Below are 23,782 nucleotides of genomic sequence, written 5' to 3'. Positions count from 1 at the left end.
GAGAGAGGGAAACAGGGATTCTGAAGCAAACTTCAGGCTCTGAGCTGTCAGCACAGACCCCGATGTGGGGCTTGAACTCATGAACCACGAGATCATGACCTGAGCTGAAGTCAGTCACTTAACCAACTGATCCACCCAGGCACCCCAATCGATTATACCCTTGATGGTTATATCCAGGATGTTTCCACCAAACAGTGCAATTATTACATATGTTTTGGGATGCATATATATAAGGCTATTCTAGTATAAACCTAGGTTTGACGTGTTTATTTAAAAGCTCTCTACATATTCAATTTTATAAGTTAATGCTAAATTGTTTCCAAAGTGGTTACACCAATGTATACTCACAAATATATGTTAATTGGTAAGTAGTCTTACTGTTTCATATCCTCTGTGGTATATTAATATTGTAGCTTCGAAATTTTTCAATCTGGTATTTGTCATTCTGATTATTTAATATCATTAGTTACTTGACTCATCTCTTTTATTTTCCCCTTCCTTACCCTCATTTTGTTTTGTTTTGATTGATTGATTACTTAAGTTTTTTTTTTTCCTTAGACCATTTTTCTCCATTTACTCATTTTATTTTAGTGGTTACTATAGAAATTTTAAACAATTTAATATACAGAACTCTAAAGTTTATAAAAATTCTATCCTTCTAGACACTTTAGGAATGTTGGAACAATTTAATCAGCTTTCCTCTAGTTTATAAAATTTGATTGGTATAAATTATTTCTATTATGACTTATAAACTCTCAAGACATTATTATCATTTATTCAATTAATTGGATGTCTATGTACTTACATTATCCTTTAAAAAGTTTTTTTTTAATGTTTATTTATTTTTGAGACAGAGACAGAACATGAACAGGAGAGGGGCAGAGAGAGAGGGAGACACATAATCCCAAGCAGGCTCCGGGCTCTGAGCTGTCAACACAGAGCCCGACACGGGACTCGAACTCATGGGCCATGAGATCATGACCTGAGCCGAAGTCGGATGCTTAACCGACTGAGCCACCCGGGCACCCATGTACTTATGTTATCCTTATTCATCAACTAATATTTTAGACCTTTTTGAAACCAATGCCATTTTACTTATATTATACACTATGGAATTTCCTTTTGATAAAATCCATTCACAGCAGCTTGGGTTCGCCTGTCTGAAAATGTCCCACGTTACTCTTATTTCTCATATTAAAAGTGTTGTTTGTTTTTATGAGTTATAAAATTCTGTGTTGATAGGACTTGCATGTATTATATGTTTATAGTCTCTGGAATTTTACTAGTAAGAGTTGTTTCGTACCTGATTGTGAAGTAGTTTCTTCTTCTTCTCAAGATGATTTCTATTTCCTACTCCCAGTATCCCAATCCTGGAGATACTGGCAATCCAGGGATAATTTTAAACCGATTTTGCATGATTTTTTTTTCCTTCCACATCATCCCTCCAGGATGAATTTGATTTCAAACTTGGCTTATGGTTAGAACATCTTACAGGGCAAAATTCTCTTTGTTTTTTGTTTTATTGTTTTACATTTATTTACATCTTTCTCCCTATCTTGAGCACAAGTGCAGGAGACAGGTAAATTTTCCTCTTCTTATGAAGAGGTGGAAGGATGAGGGTACTGGCGAGTGATGGATTTTCCTTCTATTTCACTCTTAGGCTAATGATGTATCACCTTAGGGAGTTCTCGCTAAGAAGAAACCTAAGTTTTATTACCTGTGTCTTTTCTCCCAAAAGGTTGCAGAAACTAAAGCTGAAGAATATAAGTGAGTAAATAGCCTTGAGGTGAAAGAGGGTTTTATGGTCCACTTACCTCTGTGAGTTCACTTAAATTTTGGCATTAAGATTTCAATTTCCGGGCTACCGATAAAATTAAACAATTTTTAAATGTATGATAATCCAGCATTATTAGCTGTTTCAGTAGAAGAATTGACCAGGTATTTATTGGGTTGGCTGTAATCATGAAAGTAAAGTTATGTCCATAGATTTGTGTGCTTCAATAGGAGTTTTTATTTTTCAAACCTGAGCGTTAGGGAAATAGAGAGGACTAGAGGGAGACCTTTATAAAAATGTAAATTTCTTGGACTTACGGTTTTTTGTTTTGTTTTGTTTTATAGCTTAATGCATTTTAATAGCAAACTTACAGGAACAGCACAGAAGACAGACAGCATTAAAAACAGGTCCTTGCATGTAGGACAACTCAGTTAGAAAAGTAGAGTGAATGGATGGAATCTACCGTATGATAAAAATGCTACAAACACCATTTAGTTGTCGTCGATAAGAAATTTACTTGTTTTAAAAAAAAATCCAAGTGCTGGCATTGTCCAAAAAACTTAACAGGTTTATTTATAATTGTTATAAGGTTGAACTGCTGAAACGTGTTCACTGAAACATTTTGACGTGCATTCATGCACGCATTTATATTAAAAATTCACATACAAATGAAAATGGAGACACTGCCAATGCCTGATTTCTGTCCCCCAGCTTTCTATTTGCAATGATATACTTAGGTACTTTTGACCCCATGGTGGGGGTGGCAGGGGGGATAGCTAACGTTCAGAACCACCAATAACAGGAAGAAGAGATTTTTTTTTTTTTAGAATGAAATGTTTTCCATCAGGGTGGTTTCTTAAGCACATTCTCCACATACGCCGTGTGCTAGTTGGATATCTTTGGACGTAATTGTTACTCGTTTGGCACGTGACACAGGTTGGTGTCTTCAAAGAGGCCCGCCAGATAGGCCTTGCTTGCCTCCTGCAAAGCACCAACAGCTGCGCTCTGGAGGCCCAGATGTGTTTTGAAGTCCCGAGCAATTTCTCACAGCAGATGCTGGAAAGGAAGTTTGAGGATCAGGATCAGAAGTTCAGGGGACTTCTGACAAGCTCGAATTTTGCGGGGTGCCCGTGGAACCAGGCCTGTAAGGATGAGGTTTCTTCACCCCTCCAGTAGAGGGCGCACTCGTGTGAGCGCCTCTTGTAGTCAGTTGCTTCCTCGGTGCTTTACCACCGGTCGATTTGCGGGCAGTCAGCTCTGTAGGAGCCCTGGTACTGAGACATCCTTCCTTTACCCCCTTCTTCGGCTGGAGCACAGGGACCTAGAGGCGGTGCTGGCATTAGCGAGCGAGGGGGCGTGGCTGCGGCTGCAAACACAGTTATCATGTTTATTTCTTTTGCGAAAAAACGCGAGATACAATCAAAGAAAGGCTGAGGAGGCCATGTAAGAGCCTAATCTATGTGATTTTTAATAAACATTGTTTTTTTTTTTTTTTTCAGTGTGGAAATAGGGGGAAAAGGAAGAATATAGAGTAATCAAAGAAAATCTCTTGAACTGACTTTGCATGATGGACCAACCTCATACAAACAGATTGGCTTTTGAAAATAAAGGGACCCGTGGGGATCGGAATTTGGAATAAAAAGTGGAACTACCCCGAAAAATCAAGATTTACCTGGGGAAAACATGGAGAGGTCAAGGTTGGCGCAGCACCTGTGTTGGAGCAGAACGGTGGCTGTAGGCCATGGCTGGAAAGACTCTCAAGTTTCTATTTCTTTATTTTTTTTCTTTATTGATGTGTTGCTGATATTAGTTATGGTGGCACTAAAAGTAGGCCAGCAGTGAAAGGAGCCACTAATAACAGATCTCATGTATGCGTTCTTGTTTTTCTATGACAAGTAGGACTCACACTTTAGGTTGAATAATTATTAATATTCTTGAACTTTATCTGAATTCTGGAGGCAGTGGGGTGGCCATCTCAGACAGGCAAGTCATTTCTGTGACAGATGAGGTATTTTATATTACTGTTAAGAGATGAAAACCTCATTTTTGGATCCTTAAATGGACTGAGAGAAGAAGGAATAACAAAGGCAAGAAATACATATTTAGGATAATTTAATGATTTTTCTTGTAGTGCAGATATGCAGAGTAAAGTGCATCCAGTCAGTGGCATCTTGCCCTCTATTATATTTACGTTATCAGTTTGCTATGTGGCTATGTTTTTCTTTTTTCTTTTATTTTTTCAGCACATCTCTGTGTCTCTTTTCCACCAATGCCCCTTAAAATGCTTACTAGATTGATTTTGGAGTCACACATCTAGTTGTACAGGTGTGAAAAGTTTTTAAGATTCTACCTCTGTTATCTTCTTTGGTTATGGGAAAATACTGGAAAAAGCAAAAGCAAAAACTAGGAACAAAACTTGTTGTGAAATATCTCTGGATTTGAAGGCCTTGAATTCAGTGATCTTTGGACGTTTCAATGCTAAAGAATGTATCTTGATATGAAGATTTTCTTTGAACCATCAACAATATTAACATTAGAGTTTTTGGCTCTATTGAGACATGAGAGAAATATTGGGCAGTTTATACATTCCTAACTTTCAAAGAGAATCAGGTACATAACTGTCTTCTAGAGACAGCATTCTTGTCAGCCTGGCTCTGGCAAAAGCAGCAAAAAAGAATATATTTTATTCTTTATTATTTTTAAGTGCTGATTTATTTTGAAAGGGAGAGAGGGACAGAGAGACAGAGAGAAAGGGAGGGGAAGAGAGAGAGGATAAGAGAATCCCAAGCAGGCTCCTTGCTGCCATTGCAGAACCCAACATGGGGCTTGAACTCACAAAACTGTGAGATCATGACCTGAGCTGAAACCAAGAGTTGGATGCTCAACCGACTGAGCCATCCAGGCACCCCTCAGATATATATTTAAAAAAAATATATACTGGATTAATTCTCAGATTAACTTAGGTTAGTTCTGAAAATTGAGGCAGAATGGAAGCAATCAGAAGCCTCAGTCTTATATGACATCCTTTCAGAGGTTCAGTATGACAAATTTGTTATCTGTGTGACGTTATTTACAGCTTTCACTCACATGGTACTGAAATATAGGGTATTAATAATGGATTCCTCATATTTAAATAAGTTTGTATGTGATACTGACTTTTTTGTTTAGATTTGTATTGTCTTGATAAAAACATACTTTCTCTTTCTTAATGGGAGGTCCTTAAAATACTTTGTTGTTATGCATATAATCCATTTTTAGGGTTTTTTTGAAAAAAAAATATATACACATATACATATACATATATATACATATACATATATATACATATACACATATACATATACATATATGTATACATATACATATACATATACACATATACATATACATATATATACATGTATATATGTATATACATATACATACACATACATATACATATACATATATGTATACATATATACATACATATATACACACATATATACATATACATATACATATATATACATATACATATATATGTATATATATGTGTGTGTATATATATATATATATATATATATACGCTTCATATATGTATATATAAGAAAGAAACATCTCATCCTATTAACTTAGAAAAGGTATGCTCTGTCAGCATAGGTCAAATAACTCCATAACAAACATGCTCCAAAAATCTCTGTGACTTGAAAACCACAAATGCATATTTCTTGCTGCCTTTCATCCCCATTGAAGTATAGCCAGACACTCTGTTCCACATACTCATCTTTGACTTATGGCCATCATCTCAAATTTTACTGGTCACCATTTCAGAGCTAAATGAAATTAAATATCAGCTTTTCCACTCACAACTCAAAATCCATATCTGTTACATGGCTACATCCGCTTAGAAGTGGGCCAAAGAGGGCATTCTTGGTAAGTACCTTAAAGGAGAAGATGACAGAAGGGTTTGCTGAACACTTTATGACCACCAAAATTTACCCTTGTGATCACCAAATATCTGATTCACTCTTCTTTCTGCGTATAATATAGGCTTACTCACCTCTCAAAGTAAACAAGTCTTAAGCACTAACTCATCATAATGACAATCTGAAAGTGATATATGTTGGTGTTTGCATGGAGGTGATATGTGAAATTCTCTATAGCAAAACCAGATATGACTTTTCTTGATCCAGATATATATGTCATTGGCCCTCACACCCCAATATATAATGGTACAACATATGCTGGAAAACTGCAATCAATAACACATTTAGAAAGGGGAAGATGCCTGGGTGGCTCAGTCAGTTGAGCATAGGACTCTTGACTTCAGCTTGGTTCATGATCTCATGTGGGATAGAGTGCTGGGTGAGGCTCTGTGCGTGTCTGAGATTCTTTCTCTCTCTTTCTCCTTTTGTCCTTCTCCCCCACTCAAAAAAAAAGTTGTGGGGGGTGTAAGATACACAGCAGGTAGTAATCTATAGCAATCCTGAAACCACCACTGGGCAAACTTTTGAGATATCCTTACCCTCGTGGTGAGGAATGTTCTTTGAATATTCTCTGATTCTGCTCTGCGGGAGCAGTGTTTTCTCAGCCTAATGTTTTCTGTGACTCTTTGCATGTCTTTCACAGATTTTACCCTCTATTGCCATTTCTGGCCACATCTGATGTTCAAAGTAGAAAACTATATCCTCCTGAGGACTGAATAACCTTCCCATCCATATTCCTTTTCAGAGAAAGCTTGTTTTAAGTCTTAGACAGTTGCAATCTCTTTTAGTGTAAGTTATGGTTCTTTAGGCAGTATGACTCTCTCAGTAACTTATCTACCTTCTTAACAATTGGAGTCCAATCAGTTCCATGTGCCAGTAACTACAATGACTGTTCTGTTTGGGAGGGACATCCCTCTTTCCCTAGACTTATTCACAAATAGCTTGAGCTTATCAAATTTAGTAAGCATATTGCAACATTCAACCTTTTTCTGAACAATTTTTCCAACAAAAGAGACTTTCTGAAAAAAAAAAAAAACACACGAATTCTTTCAGAGGCTTTAGCAATAGATGTAATGGTTCTCCATTTGATTTGACCCCCTTGCAATTTGGAGTTTGATATTTTTATTATGACTTTCCTTATTTTGATCTTCATTTTCTTAGGGTTAAGGAGCAATATCTACTTCCAACATAAAATTTCTGAAGTCTTTGTATACTCTTTTATCCCTGCTTTCAAATAGATTATTTACTGAAATAATTTCTTGTAATATCTTGTCAAATACAGGTGGTACAGGCACCTTTGACGACTATCATTCTGATGCGCGATTTCTTCTCTGAATGCTACAACATCATTAACTATGTATTCTGACTGTCAAACTATCTCAAGTGATTGTTTAATCAAATGTTTTGATACCACATAACATGGATTTCCATTTTTCAGTTCCTTGCCTTCAAATAACCCATTCTTAAGACTGCCATGTATTTAGATTTGTTTCTTTGGTGATAGCAAATCTCTCTTTTGGTATGATGCCTGTGTCAGTCCAAATAGACCCTTGAAGCGAAAGTTCCCAACCAAGATATCACAAACTGGGAAAACGGGTAAAAACATTCTTACCAAATTAGTGAAACATTTGCAGGTAGATGACTAGTTTAAAGATTCTTGTGGAGATAAGAGTCCGTGTTCAAAATATGGGGAGGTATTTTCGTATTCAAGTAGCTCAGGAAACCGTACTAGTGACTGAGTAGTGATCTTTTCCAGAGTACACACTTTGACATCAGTGTTGAAAAGAGTGGGAAAAACACTAACATAATGAATACTACCATCATGATGTTGGTCCAGGCTTATGGAAACACCAGTTAAAAAGGGTTAATTTAAAATACTGGATACAGCTATAAGCACTATTCAGCTCTTGGTAGCACTAAGTTTCAAACACTTGTTGGTTCCCTGGGTACAAGAGTTTATACCTTCCTTTCAATTCATATTGAAGGCATTTAATTCAATCCAGATACCCTATTCTATGTCTCAAGTATTTTGGTCTGGTGACTAGATATCATCAAATTATACAAATAAGAAAGACCTTCAAGTAATTTGAGGACTAGTATAAGAGTGGGGGAGAAACACACACAAAGTGATATTAATGTATAGAATGTGGGTGGTACAAATGGCCTGGGTATTCAACAGTGAGGAATACTTGGAAGGAATCATAAAATGCTTTCTGAAGAATATATGTTTTGATACTGGAATTGAAAAATGGATACAATGTCAATGCATACACATGAATCTGAATATGGGAAAGAGAATTAAATGTAAGGGGACCACAAAATATTTCAGGGGGATATTGTTGGGGGAATTGTAAGTGGGTGCGCTGGAATTAAGAAACCTGCTGGAATTAAACCGTAAGAGACTCTTAAATACATAGATGGGGGTGCGGGGTGAAGGGAAAATGGCTGATGGGCATTAAGGAGGGCACTTGTTGGGATGAACACTGGGTGCTGTATGCAAAGAATCATGAGAATCCACTCCCGAAGTCAAGAGCACACTGTATACACTGTATGTTAGCTGACATGATAATAAATTATATTTGAAAAATTTTAAAAAATTGCAAAAAATTAAAAAATAAAAATAAATAAAATAAAATAAATTTTAAAAAAGCTGATGGAATTAAAAAGCAATGTGAAATTAGGTAGAGACCAGTCTTCTCTTTGCTCGATATGTGAATAAATTTTCTCTCCTGGCTTACTCTCTCCAGTACCTAAATCTTCACTGATTACTCTCCCCTCTTGACCACTAACATATTTTTTTAAAAATTTTTTTTTCAACGTTTTTTTTTTATTTATCTTTGGGACAGAGAGAGACAGAGCATGAACTGGGGAGGGGCATAGAGAGAGGGAGACACAGAATCGGAAACAGGCTCCAGGCTCTGAGCCATCAGCCCAGAGCCTGACGCGGGGCTCGAACTCACGGACCGCGAGATCGTGACCTGGCTGAAGTCGGACGCCCAACCGACTGCGCCACCCAGGCGCCCCAAACATATTTATATCACATAACGTACAAGACAATTATAAAAAGTACTGGTTTGTATATGTATATGTAAACATTTAATTTTTGTCCTTCTGATGGCTGAACTCTCTATAGATTTTCTTATATGATTATGGTATATAGTATAATATTGACCATTGATTAATTGTAAAAATAAGTTAAAGTTACCATATGAAATATAATTCAGGGCCCATTGCTATTTTTTAAAATAAAAGTTTACTACAACACAGCCACATTTGTTTATGTACTATCTATGACTGCTTTCATAATACAATGCCAGAGCTGAGTAGCTGTGACAAAGACTGGCCTGCAAAACCTAAAATATTTATCATCTGGCCCATAACAGAAAATTCATCCACCTCTTACACAGTGCATTTACAAATGTGATCAATACGTTAATATTTTCACATACATTTTTATCCTAATCACCAACCGTTCTGTGTCAAAGATATTTCCAATATATAGCCTCCAAAACAAAGAAAGAATATATGATCTATTATGAATTACTTTTAACAAGTCTTTGCCACATGTCTGTTTAGATCATTAGTTTCAAAAGGAAGGGCAAGAAACTATTGACGCAACAATTATTTAATGAAAATAACCAATATATATAGTTCAGATTATGTTATCTAATTGGAAGAGATTAGGAGGTTAAATGCCAGAGTAAATAGTACTTTGCTAAAGATCTCTATTGAAATTTTAAAAATTTTGCTATGACTTTACAAATAACATTCTAGCCAACATGCTATCACACCTATTTGGTTTCCTTCCAAGGAAAGAAAATAAACTTACAAAGAAATAATTCATATGGCTGAAAAGGCAGAAAACCTACTCTCTTTCTTACACAGCTATTCGTACTGGGTTAAGCATAGATATAGCAAAGATAAGCTACTGGCTTTAAAATTTCTACTAAAAATTGTAGCCGTTTAAGAACGTCACACATTTCCAGTAAGATCTGTGAACCACAGTGTTTGGGAGATGTTAGATCTGATCAACACCAAAGGACAGTCATAGAAACATTAGAACATTTACTACTGAGCATTTGCATGGACAGGCTATAAGTAGTATGTGTATTTCTTTAAGTTTTGCTCCAAAATATGATGCATGTTATAATAAAATATTGTTTTATTTAATACTTTAATATTTAATTTTTGTCACATACTGTTAAATAAAGGAATCTAATACTGATAGCAAAAATTATTAAAGAAATAACGTTCCAATCCTTATTCATAGTTAACTATCACTTAGAACAACTGTCTACTTACATTAGACACTAACGTAAGTAATACAGTAAAAGTTTAAGTGAATGGGCTGTAGAATCAGAGAATCCTAACCTCAAATCCTAGTTCCTTCTCTCTTTAGTTGTATGGCCCTGATTGATTTAGGAATTTTCTGAGCCTCAGTTTATGTATAAAATAAATTTAATAATAAGACCTAGTTCTTTGGTTTGTATTAGGTTTAAATGAGAAAATGAGCACATGGGAGAGAATTGGCACCAAATAAATGTCTTGTTATTGTTGTTTACTGTCGTGGTCTCTAGATTTCCAGTGGAAGATTATAGCAATTGGAAGAAATAGTCATTGGTTAAAAAAACAAACCAAAACAAAACCCCAAAAATGACAACCCATCATAGTCCTGCAACTAGTTGGTGAAAGAAAAGCCTTGAAAACAAGTGATCTTCCTTCAAGTTCATTTCCTCATATTTTACCATTGTGTTCTTTTTAATTTTTGTACCTGGTTGTACTATTATTTTTAACTCAAACTTAAACTTTTTTTTTTCCTAGTACTCAGAAAGAAGTACCCAATTGTGATCAAGGATTCCTGTGAAATGTGGTAGACACAAAAGATACAGCAAAGCAAAACCTACTTTTTAACTTAAAATGAGATTAATTTTTCCACAAAGGAATGTATTAAAACATGCCGCTTTTAATGAAAATATATAATGAGAATAGCATTATCTACTATTCTCACCAATAGTAAAAAGTTCTGATTAACTTTCAAAACAAAGTTTAAATGGAAAAAGATATGCATTGAAGTGGACTTTACATATATATGCGCATATATATGCATATATATATATACATATATATATGCATATATATAAAATGTTCTGATATAACTTTTAAAACAAAAAAAGTTTAAATGGAAAAAGATGCATTGAAGTGGAGTTTATATATATATATATGTATATATATGTATATATATACTTATATATATGTATATATATATATATACACACACACACACATATATATATGTGTATATATATATATATATATATATATGTACCCAATTGTGATCGAGGATTCCTGTGAAATGTGGTAGACACAAAAGATACAGCAAAGCAAAACCTACTTTTTTTTTTTTTAATTTTTTTTTTTCTCAACGTTTATTTATTTTTGGGACAGAGAGAGACAGAGCATGAACGGGGGAAGGGCAGAGAGAGAGGGAGACACAGAATTGGAAACAGGCTCCAGGCTCCGAGCCATCAGCCCAGAGCCTGACGCGGGGCTCGAACTCCCGGACCGTGAGATCGTGACCTGGCTGAAGTCGGACGCTTAACCGACTGCGCCACCCAGGCGCCCCGCAAAACCTACTTTTTAACTTAAAATGAGATAAATTTTTCCACAAAGAAATGTATTAAAACATGCCACTTTTAATGACAATATATAATGAGAATAGTATTATCTACTCTTCTCACCAATAGTAAAATGTTCTGATATAACTTTCAAAACAAAAAAGTTTAAGTGGAAAAAGATATGCATTGAAGTGGACTATATATGTATTTGTATATATACATATATATTTGTATATATATATGTATATGTGCATATACACACAAACATATATATATATTTATATATATGTTTATACATATGTATTTATATATATATTTGGTGACTTTTATATATATATATGTTTATATGTATATATTTGGTGCCTTTTGAAGATTTGAACAAGATTCATATCTATATGTTAGTTGAGATTGAAAGATGTGAAACACCAAGGCTTTCTCACAATATGCCAAGTTTTAACTGTCCAGTCTCTAATGAACAAGATACAGTTGCACGGACAAACTAATGAGAAATATGGATAAATATTTCAACACAAAATAATGTATTCTCACAGTACATGGATAAAACACATGCTCCTCAAGTAGGAAATATGCTGTCTATGTAGTTCCTTTCTTTTAAACTGCTGGAAAATTATTGATTGGAAACATTTAGAAGATCAATTGGTGAATGCTCATAGTTCATCATAGAGACATTTAAATATGGTGATTATGCTACTTTTGAACTGAGTGTCGATTAAATTTTCTTATAGGAAACCATACTTGGGGAATTACCTTAAAATAATCTTAAATCCCAGATTAACCTTTTCTAATTGGCATGCTTTAGAATCATCAGTCACAAATTAACAAAAAGTAGACAGATTAACAACAACAACAACAACAAAAATGCCCATTACACCACACAACAAAATGTTCCAAAAATAATGAACTTACACCTACTACAATAAATACAGTGTGTGTATATGTGTGTGTATGGGATAGAAGTGTCTATAGTTGCTGATTTAGAGTTGATTTCATGTTCTTTGCATTATGAAGTAAATCGAAGGCCATTTTATTTCCTCTTAAACCTCAGAGTTTTTTTGAAGTAAGGAAAAAAAGCCCTAGCTTTATTCTAAAAGCTGTAAGTACATCCTTATTGTGCTAGAATTTTGGCAACTTTAATGCGAAAACTTGACATCAAGAAGACACAAGATTCGTGGAATTTACCACTGACAAAGACAACAAAAGTCTATAGTCACTTCTGTGACGACTGGCATGATTGGATATAATGGCCTCATTTTTATCGGGCTTGTGAAAAGGATGATGGCAAAATAACTATGGGTTTCTTTTCTGGTCCAGGCAAGTAAAAAAAAACAAAAACAAAACAAAACCCAGAGTAGGCAGCTTCCTGTGCTGTATGTTTGGACTGTTATTGATACTGAACAGTGTATATAAACAAAGCCTATGCCATTCATTTGATTGTGAGGTTTTTTTTTTAATATTTTATTAAGACTTTATATTTTTATTTATTTTAAAAATGTTTAATGTCTATTTATTTTTTAGAGAGATAGAGCACAAGCAGGGGAGGGGCAGAGAGAGAGGGAGACCCAGATTCTGAAGCAGGTTCCAGGCTCCGAGCTGCCAGCACAGAGCCCGACACGGGGCTGGAACTCACAAACTGCGAGGTCATGACCTGAGCTGAAGTCAGGCGCTCAACTGACTGAGCCACTCAGGTGCCCCAAGACTTTAGATTTTTAGAGAAGTTTTAGGGTCAGACCAAAACTGAGAGGAAGATACAGAGATTTGCTATTTGCCCCTGCCCCAAATATGTATAGCTAGCCCCCTAATCGACATCCCCAGCCAGAATGGGACATTTGTTAGATTTGACAAACCTACATTGACACATCATAATAACCCAAAATCCATAGCTTACTTTACTTAGTTCACTCTTGGTGTTAAACAACCTATGAGCTTGTATAATGTAAATGACACGCGTTCCTTTATTATGGTATCATACAGCATATTTGCACAGCCCTAAAATTCCTTGGTTCTCTGCCTATTCACCTTTCCTTACCCCAACACTTGACAAACACTGATTTTTCTACTGCCTCCATAGTTTTGCTTTTTCCAGAGTGTCATATATGTGGAATTATACAACAGGTAGCCTTTCCAGATTGGCTTCTTTCATGTAGTAATGTAGTAAGGTTCTTCCAGGTTTTTTCATAGTTTAACAGTTCACTTCTTTTTAGCACTGAATAATATTCTATTCTCTGGATAGACCACTATTGGTCCGTTCATTGTTCAAAGGACATCTGGATGGCTTCCAAGCTTTGATAATACGAAGAGAGTTTCTATAAACATCTGTGCACAAGTTTGTGTGTGGCTTAACTTTTCAACTACTTTCGGTAGTTGAAAGGGGCCATTTTGTATTCTGACCGGCAATTCCTGAAAGTTCCTGTTGCTACACATCCTTGCCAGCAATTGATGGCAGCAGTGTTTCGGATTTTGGCCATTTTAATAGGTATTAGTGATACCTCGTTTTTAATGTGCCTTTCTTAGTAACATATGCTTCGCATCTTTTCATATGCTTGTCATCCATACATCTTCTTAGCTGAAGTATCTGTTGAAGTAATTACCCCCCTCTTTTTACCTCAGAGTGGTTGTTAATCTTGGATTTTAAGGATTCTTCTACATCGTGGGTAACAGTCATTTACAAGTATGTCTTTTGCAAATATTTTCTCCACTTCTGTGGTTTGTGTTCTCATTCTCTCGACATTATCTTTCACTGAACAGAAGTTTTTTTTTTTTTTAATTTTAATAAAATAGTAGCTTATCAATTACTTATTTCATGGGTCATGCCCTCGGTGTTGTATCAAATAGTCATTGCCATAATCATGGCTATCTACAGTTTCTCTTATGTTATTTTCTAGGAGTTTTACAGTTTTGCATTTTTGTCTTAGATTTATGATCCATTTGGGGTTAATTTTTGTGAAGGGTGTAAATACTGTGTATAAATTTACTTTTTTATATGTATGTCCAATTGTCCCAGGCTTATTTTGCTGAGAAGACCATTTTTTAAAGTTATTTATTTATTTTGAGAAAGAGAGAGAGAGAGAGAGAGAGAGAGAGGAAGGGCAGACAGAGAGAGAGAATACCAAGCAGGCTGTGCACTGACAGTGTGGAGACTGATGTGGGGCTCGAACTCACAAACCTGTGAGATCATGACGTGAACTGAAATCAAGAGTTGGACGCTTAACCAAGCCACCCCAAAAGACCACTTTTTGTTTTATTTTAATGTCTTGGTTCCTTTATCAAAGATTAGTTGTCTGTATTCATGAGGATCTGTTTCTTGGTTTTCTATTCTATATCAATGGGTTTTTTGTTCGTTTTGTTTTTTTGTTTTTTGCTTTGTGTTTTGTTTTGTTTGTTTTTAATCTATTCTTGCAATAGTACCAATCTGTCTTAATTAATGAAGCTTTATAGTAAGTCTTACATTTGGGTAGTGTCAGTCCTTCAACTTAAATGTTTTGTTGTCTATTCTGGAACAGAAGAGACATATGAACTTTAGAATCAGTTTGCTGTTTTCCACAAAATAACTTGGTGAGATTTGACTGAGGTTGCTTTGAATCTATACATCGAGATGGGAAGAACTAATATCTTTACAATATTGAGTCTTTCTATACATGAACATGGAATATCTTTCCAATGATTTAATTCTTCTTTAGTTGTATGAATCATAGTTTTGTAGTTTTTTTTAATAAAGATATTGTACATATTATGTTAGATATATACTTAACTAGTACATTTTAGGGGGGTACTCATGTTAATTATGTTTTTTAATCAAATCATTTGTTCTCTGCTGGTATATAGAAAAGTGATTGACCTTGTATTTGCAATCTTGTCGTAAGGACCTTGTATACTGCAACCTTATTATAATGAATTATTGTTCCAGGAGGGTTTGTTTTTCATTTGTTTTTTTGTCAGTACTTTTGCATTTTCTTTTTATTCATTTATTTTTAAAGATTTTTATTTTAGAAAGAGAAAAAGGGAGCAAATGGGGGAAAGGGGCAGAGGGAGAGAGAGAGAATCCACACTGATCGTAGAGCCTGATGCAGGGCTTGATCCCACGACCCTGGGATCATGACCTGAGCTGAAATCAAGACTCATATGCTCAACTAACTGAGCTATCCAGGCACCCCAGTTCTTTTGTATTTTCCATATAGACAGTCTTGTCATGTGGGAGCAGAGAGTTTTATTTCTTCCTTTCAAATCTGTATGCCTTTTATTTCCTATTCTGTTCTTATTGCTTTAGCTAGAACTTTCAGCACAATGTTGAAAAGGAGTGGGGACATGGGACATCTTTGTCTTTTACCTGATCTTAGGAAGGAAAATTTCGAGTTTCTCACTGTGATAGTTCCGTTTATTCACAAAGGATATGTTTCAAGACCCCTCGTAGACACCTAAAACTCCAGATACTACTGAAGCCTATATCTATATGATTTTCCTGTAAATAAGTAAATAGGTAAAATAAGGTTTAATTCATAAATTTGGCACAGTAAGAGATTAACAACAATAATAAAACAGAATAATTATAATAATATACTGTAATAAATGTTATGTGAATATGGTCTCTCTTTGTCTGTCAAACTGTATTATATTGTATTCACCTTTTTTCTTCCTGTGGTGATGTGAAAATATCTATGTGATAGATGCAATGAGGTGAATGATGTAGGCACTGTGACGTAGTGTTAGGATACTATCACTTGCTTCTGAACTGTGGTTGACCACAGGTCACTGAAACTTCAGAAAGTAAAACTACAGATTGTATTTGTGTGGTGAGGGGGGCGGGGAGGGAGTCTACTGTATTACGTATAATATTTGCCGTGGGGTTTTTGTAGATATTCTTATTAAGTAGAGGAAGTTCACCTCTATACCTAGCTTTTTTTGCATCTATTGATATAATACTGTTATAATCCTTACTTAGTTTATTTATATGATGGATTACATCAATTGATATTCTAATGTGGAACCATCCTTGCATACCTGGGATAAACTGGTCATAATGTATAATTGTTTTTATACATCATTGGATTGGATTTGCTAATATGTTATTGATAGGGCCTATGAGATTTTTCCCATGCTAATATTTCCTAGACATATAAATATTAAGACTGTGTCACTTAAGCTCATTCAGGGAATTTAACTAACAGAAAGGCAAGAGAAAAAAAGGATATTTTGAAGAGTTTAAGTCTTTCTAGAATATTTATAACAGTTTTCATAAAATGAAAGAAAAAATGTTTTAACATTTATTTATTCTGAGAGAGAGCGAGAGCGAGAGAGAGAGCGGGGGAGGGGCAAGAGAGAGGGAGACACAGAATCCAAAGCAGGCTCCAGGCTCTGATCTGTCAACACAGAGCCTGATGAGGGGCTTGAACCCATGAATGACGAGATCATGACTTGACCGAAGTCAGGCACTTAACCAACTGAGCCACCCAGGTGCCCTGAAAATTTCTTTTTTAACATAAAGAATAATATGTGATTAAATATGTGGTGATGCTCTTTCATTTTTTTCATATTTTATTATGCAAAATTCAAGTTCAGCATATCAGGAAAAAGTAGTCATTTAAATAGTGTTTATTTATTCAAGTATATACCACAAAATAACTGCTAAGATTTTATAATAAAAAATACTTCACCTTTTAGTAAATATGTACTGTGAAGGAGGCAGTATTCTAAATCCTATATATGAATTATCTTACATACCTCTTCTCAAAAAGCCATGAAATATGTGTTTATCATCATCATTATCATCATCATCATTATTGCCATTTTATACATGAAGAATCTTATATTTAGAGAGATTAATTTATTTAGGGTCCCACGATAAATAAAAAGAGCATATCAGGATAAAAAATATATATCATAATTTAAAATCCATAGTATTGGGGCACCTAAATAGGTTTGTTAGTAAAGCATGTAACTTTTGGTGTTAGGCTTATAGATTTGAGCCCCACATTGAGTGTAGAGATCACTTCAAAAAGTAAAATTTTGGGGCGCCTGGGTGGGTCAGTTGGTTGAGTGACTGGCTCTTGACTTCAGCTTAGGTCATGGTCTCACAGTTCATGGGATCACTCTCTCCTTTGTCTCTGCCCCTCCCCTGCTCATATGCACATGCACATATGTGCATGTGCTATATCAAAATACATAAACTTAAAAAACTCTTTAAAAGATAAATAGAAAATTAAAACTTAAAAAAATAAAATCCAATGGTATTACCATTATTAATAATTTAAAATTTGGACTCCAAAGTGAAACTCTTGCAATTGTGGAACATTTAAAGAAATGTTGTTCCTTTCATAATATTTCACATTGTTTACAATATATTATTACTCATACAAAATGTGCATTCAAAATGGTATGTTAATTAACTGTTAGAAATTCACAGTTTTATTATAATTTTGAATCTATATCAAGCAGTATAGCAATAATTGAGGAGATTTTCCCTTTGTTGTGTAAGAAGGGAAATGTTGAGAGGCAACTTGCTATTTTTTTTAATGCTTATTTATTTTTGAGAGACACAGAACATGAACGGGGGAGGGTCAGAGAGAGAAGGAGGCACAGAATCTGAAGCAGGATCCAGGCTCTGAGCTGTCAGTCCAGAGCCCGATGCGGGGCCCCAACTCAGGAACAGTAAGATCATGACCTGAGCCAGGGTTGGACGCTTAACCTACCGAGCAACCCAGATGCCCCAGAGATGTAACTTACCATTAAAAAATGAAAGAGACAAACTTCCTTCTTTTTTTGCTGTACTTGGCTGGTATACTATAGTAGCAATATTATTTAAGAGAAACATCAGTCAATATCTGTCCAAATAAACTGATGTTTCATCTCTGTTTATGAATCCTATGGGAACAATGAGTTCACAAGTCAGCATGTAGCCTGACCCATCTAACTATATACTGGAAACGAGAAGTTCTATCGAGTCAAGCTCATATTCACAGTCATTGAGAAGTAAGAATCTTCTCTGTCTCTTTGTCTCTCTCTCTTTTTCTGAATCGTAGCATCCAGTAACTCCCTGCATGACAAATGATGTATACTCAAGTAAGAAGAAGAAAGAGAAAGACAAAATTACCAAAAAACAGCTATATTTTATTAAAACATTTAAAAAAAATTACTGAAGTCTAAAAATAACATTTATTACAGTGCTTTAATGTAAGTGAACTTTAAGAAAAAGAATATATCTTATCGTTTAAATATTAATCGAGTATTCTCCCCCTTATAATGTTTCTTTTTTCTTTCAAACGGACAATGAAAACAAAATGAATATTTTATGTTCTTTCCACTAATTATGACAATGAATTCATTGTCATATGAATATTTTATTGAGAGAAGCAATCATGTTGCTTCTTAATAAATAGGAGAATCACAGATAATCTTAGACAACGTAAGCCTTTGTGACAGTTCATATGTCAATGAAGTTGCTTTTTAAATATATGCAACTTCATTATCTTCCAGTCAGAGTTTCTAGGGAGATTCTTCTCACTGACTCTTAGCTCAATATGCTATGCATGATTTTGAGTTAGTCTCCTTAAAACCAGATGCTAAATTTAAGGGAACATTGGATATTATGTATGGTTAGTTATGGATGTTATATATAGTTAGTTATGGATGGTATATATAGTTAGGTACAGATATTGTGTATAGTTATCCCTTTCTGGAACACTTGTTCCTTCTCTACTATACTAAAGTTCTAATCACCCTTCTACGGCCACCAATGTGGATGCTCTAGGATAATTTTCCACGTGATCGGTAATGATAGTAAATACAGCTTATGTTGTGCTGTGCCCATTACGTACGTATTTTATTTCCTTCTTGCAATAACCCTATGACATGGAATTATCTCCCTTTTACAAGGAAGGGAGTTGAGAATGTGGACATTAGAAAGCTGCAGGGCTTCCATTCAAGCTCCATCTAACTGATTTCCCAGATTACATCAAAACCCCCTCTGTATCTGTGCATCGCAACAACATTAATTTTAGTATATCCAAGAATTTCACCCCCTCCAATCCAAATAGAATAAAAAATAATGACAATGTGAAAACATCTTTAAAAATATTCATGGTCATAATGCCTCACAGATAGTTATCTCTATGTTATTTACCTATGTATATGTACCTGTTTGGGCTTTTTGGCGGGTATATAAGATCAATTCCATATTTTCTGATCAATCATTTTTGGTGGTTTGTAATTGCACATACACTTTTTTTCAAATTGCATATTCCGCCAATTGCATAGTTTTCCTCAAAACTTCTTCATAACTGCCCTTGAAAACAGCAGTAATAATATATGACCATAATATCTATATATAAAAATATTTACCAAAATTATGTTCTAGGGGAGCCTGGCTGGCTCTGTCAGTTAAGCGACCGACTCTAAATTTCAGCACAGGTCCTGATCTCATGGTTCCTGATATCCAGTCTTTTATCTCTTGTCTCCAGGCTCCACGATGACAGGACAGAGCCTGCATAAAGTTCTCTCTCTCCTTTCTCTCTGTCCCTCCCCTGCACATGCATGTGTTCTTTCTGTCTCAAAATAAACTTAAAAAAAATTATGTTCTGTCACTACATTAAGTACAAAAGTTCATTTCATATATGTCTTTGAAGTCTTCCAAGAAAATCCTAAGGATTCTAATGGCCAGAATGAGTCAATCTAGATCTCCTCACAATCCCCCTGCTCCCAGTCTTTTCAGTGTCTCACCCCCGTTGTTTTCCAGGAAAGTGTGCCCTCAAAAAGTGACAGTGAAGGGACCTACTGATAGATACAGATATTGAATCCAGACCACCTAACTTATCATTGGTTATTTTTGTATTACTCTACCCTTTTTCTAATATTTTAAGAAAAAATATATTTACATTACCCTACTTTATTTTTTCTTTCCTTTTTTTTTTTTTTTCCTCTTAGGAAATGAAGTAATAAATTATTAACAATCGTACATTTTTAGGGCTATTTTTTTTTCATCAAAATTGTAATGTACTTAAAGTCAGGAGGCACAAGATGTTTATCTATTTTGTATTTAATTTTTATGACAATCAATAAACAGAAAAATGAGCTCGAGCTAAAATGGACATGGTAAATAAAAACATGTGGGTTTTTAATTTTTTTTTCCAGTTTATTTATTTATTTTGAGAGAAACAGAGACAGTGTGAGCTGGGGAGGGTTAGAGAGAGAGGGAAAGAGAGAGAAAGTCCCAAGCAGGCTCCGCGCTGTCAGCGTCGAGTGGGGCGCAGACCTGGAACTCACAAAACCAGGAGACCATGACCTGAGCTGAAACGGAGAGTAGGAGGCGTAACTGACCGAGCCACCAGGCACCCCAAATCATGTGGTTTTGAGTGACTATTTCCTTAGATAAAAGCATATTTACATAACTTAGAGGAAGAAGGTCCAACTACGTGAGAACACTGAGAAGCAAGCCATCCACAAGGTTTGGCGATTATGGACGAGACGCCATTCGGCAATATTATTAATTATTTGATCAGAAGATTTCTTTCCGTTTTCCTTGAGGTGTCAGTAGAGACTTTATAACAAGAGAGCCACAAACCACACTGAATTATAACTTTCTTTCGGTCAGGTGCCTCATCAGAAACAAAAAAAAAAAAAGAAGGAAATCATGGTAGATCATAAATCGACTGACGAATTGAACACTAAAATTGAAGTGAGGCCGCAGGCCAGGAAGCCCCTAAGGTCTCTGTGATGCGAATCTGCCCACCTTCTTTCGCTCCGGCCTACTCTCATTTTATACGTCAGCATCAGCATATTCGTTACGCATGGGCCTTTCTCTTGAGGTTTCACATTCCAATCTTATTGGCTTAATTTATCGCTAAGAGACTGGGCAAGAAATCATCACCGGAGCAGCTGGTAGTCACACACGTGTTGTGAGCACAGCATGGCCTGTGGAATTGTGGGATCACCACGTTGTACACCTGAAACCGATGCAACCTTGTGTGTCGAGGATACTTCCATGGAAACAATTCGTTTAATATAATAACGATCCCTTGTAATGCACAAAGCATTTGAGGAGTCACTTCTTGGCCAGCAATATATAAATGGCAGAAATGCTTCCAACAGGACAAGGGGGAGGAGGGTGGTGCAGACACACGCCGGCCGGACAGAGGGGACAACAGAGGCTGCGGGGCCCGGCGTGGGGGTGGTCATCAGCTAGGTCATCCTGAGGAGCTAACTCCGTCCATCCCTCACTTTTCCTTCTGGAGATGGAAGACGATAATAGTACCCTGTGGTTTTGTCACTGGTTGTTTTGTGACTTGAAGAAAGGTCTGTCAAGGCCTTTTCGCTCACTGAAATAAAGGTATTATTTTCTCGAAAATGCTGAATCTATTATGGAGGAAGACAGAGAGTTCGGGATTAGCATTCCCGTTTGCTGGTTCATTTTTGAAACAGGTAAGCAATTGGTATTAAAATTAGGCAGGAGAAATGAGACTGCAGGCAATTTTTCAAAATCATGGTGATTCACACAAGCCGGAGGCCGTCTTTGTCTGGGTCCACAAAACCAGGGGTAGGGAAGACAGCTTTTTTCTCTCGCCCCTTGAGAGAGAGATTTCTCATAAATTTTGGTAAAGATAGTAATCTCATGGGATGCAAAAATATATTTATAAAAAATCGTAAATTACACACGACAGTGTATCAGCATGAGGGTCAAGGGTAAGTCTAACAAAATAGAATTAGGTAGAGTCACTAATGTACAGATGGCTTCTACATAATTCTGACCATATATACATGAGCCTTTGTAATCGAGTCTTGCAACTTGTTTCCCAACACAGTGTGTATGAACTTGTACCGATAGTTACAATTCAGTAGCCTCCCTTCGTTTGCCAACTCATCCTTTCCTCCGCATGTAAGTGCCTTGACAGGATGCATGCAGCCCCCCTACTTCTGTTACCCCAGAAGCACACAGATTCCTAGAGACCTAAGACAGTATCAGGGAACTCTATTCTGGTGGGTCATTTCATTAATAAAAAAATAAAAAAATTAAAGTTAACTTTTATTCTTTAATTTTTTTTTAATTGTTGTTCATTTATTTGTTTACGTAGAGAGAGCAGGGGAGGGGCAGGGAGAAAGGGAGAAAGAATCCTAAGCAGGCTTTGCACTGTCAGCGCAGAGTGCGATGCGGGGCTCAAACTCACGAAATGGTGAGATCGTGACCTGAGCCAAAACCAAGGGTCGTATGCTGAACCCACTGAGCCACCCGGGCATCCAATTTTTTGGTGTTCTTAAACACGGAGACAAAAACTCTGTTTTTAGGACTCTCAATAATTCTCTCCCTCACCCTGTCTCCTTTGTCTTTTTTCCTCCCTTGTGTCGAGTTTGAGCACTTGGCATTGTTCTGTGGAATATTATGCTACAAATTAGAGAGCCTGATCTTACTTTGTTGAAGGACAGAATTCAATTTAGTTCCTACTTTAGGACCCAGGGGTCAATATCTAATATTTCTTTCCTAACTCATCCTGTCCAAACCACTCTTGGTGATTTTATATCTAAAAACGTTTGATGAGAGCATATCTAGAGTACCTGGGAGCCATCAAGTGCCAGAGAGTCAGCAAACCCACAGAAAGGAGAGAGCACTGGGTCTGGGCTAGAATGAGGAGTAGAGCTCTTCCTCCCAGAGCCAATCCAGGAATCCCCAGGCACAAGACAATCGTCCTGGAGAGTGAGCTCTACCTAAGTCAGCCTGATCTGCTGGACCGGAGGACAGAGGGGACTCCTCTGTGTGAACCCGCTGCTTCTAGCTGTAGTTTCCCCATCAGATAGGATTGGAAAACCCATGGGAGATGGCTCCTGGAATTGTCTACTCTTTTTACTTTGTTTTTTCTTTTGCATTTATGTCATAGTTATCTGTGTTTCCCTCATAATGATCAGTATTGAGCTTTGATCGTATTTTGTTTCTGTTTTTGGAGAGGGAGGGAGGAGCCGAGGGAGGGGGAGAGAGAGAGACCCTTCAGCAGGTTCCATCCCAGCGCAGAACAAGACATGGGACTGGATCTCAGGACTGTGCGATCATGACCTGAGCTGAAATCCAGAGTCAAATGCTCAATCGTCTGAGGCACCTGGGTGCCCCTGGTATTAAGCTTTTTAAAGTAAAGTGCTCTATAAATATGCAAAATAAAAATATTTTTACAATAAGGCTCAACACTCCTTACAAGAAAACACATTTCTCAGTAGGAATATCCACATGGAAATGATTTCCTCTCCCCCAGGAGAACGTGGGTTATGCCCTTTCATGCCCCCCCTTCCCAGGGCCGATACTGCTTGTTCTGCAGTGTGATTTTACTAAAGATTGAAAGGTGCCCTTCTCTGAAATTCAGTTTGTCTCCTAGAATTTTCATCAATTCCTCCGCGTAAGATGCACATAACTAGCACCATATTAAAAAAAATGAGGT

The 23,782-nt window shown here is 36.2% G+C and overlaps 1 pseudogene; it reads right to left on the bottom strand.

Moving 5' to 3' along the window:
• Positions 1-2,561: 2,561 nt before the first annotated feature.
• Positions 2,562-22,262, bottom strand: LOC115513089 (annotated as a pseudogene).
• Positions 22,263-23,782: the final 1,520 nt, after the last annotated feature.

The sequence above is a fragment of the Lynx canadensis genome, chromosome B1 (genome assembly GCF_007474595.2).
Source record: "Lynx canadensis isolate LIC74 chromosome B1, mLynCan4.pri.v2, whole genome shotgun sequence".
Classification (NCBI taxonomy): Eukaryota; Metazoa; Chordata; class Mammalia; order Carnivora; family Felidae; genus Lynx; species Lynx canadensis.
The sequence above is the reverse complement of the archived record's forward strand: the minus strand, read 5'-3'. Positions and strand labels throughout refer to the sequence as shown.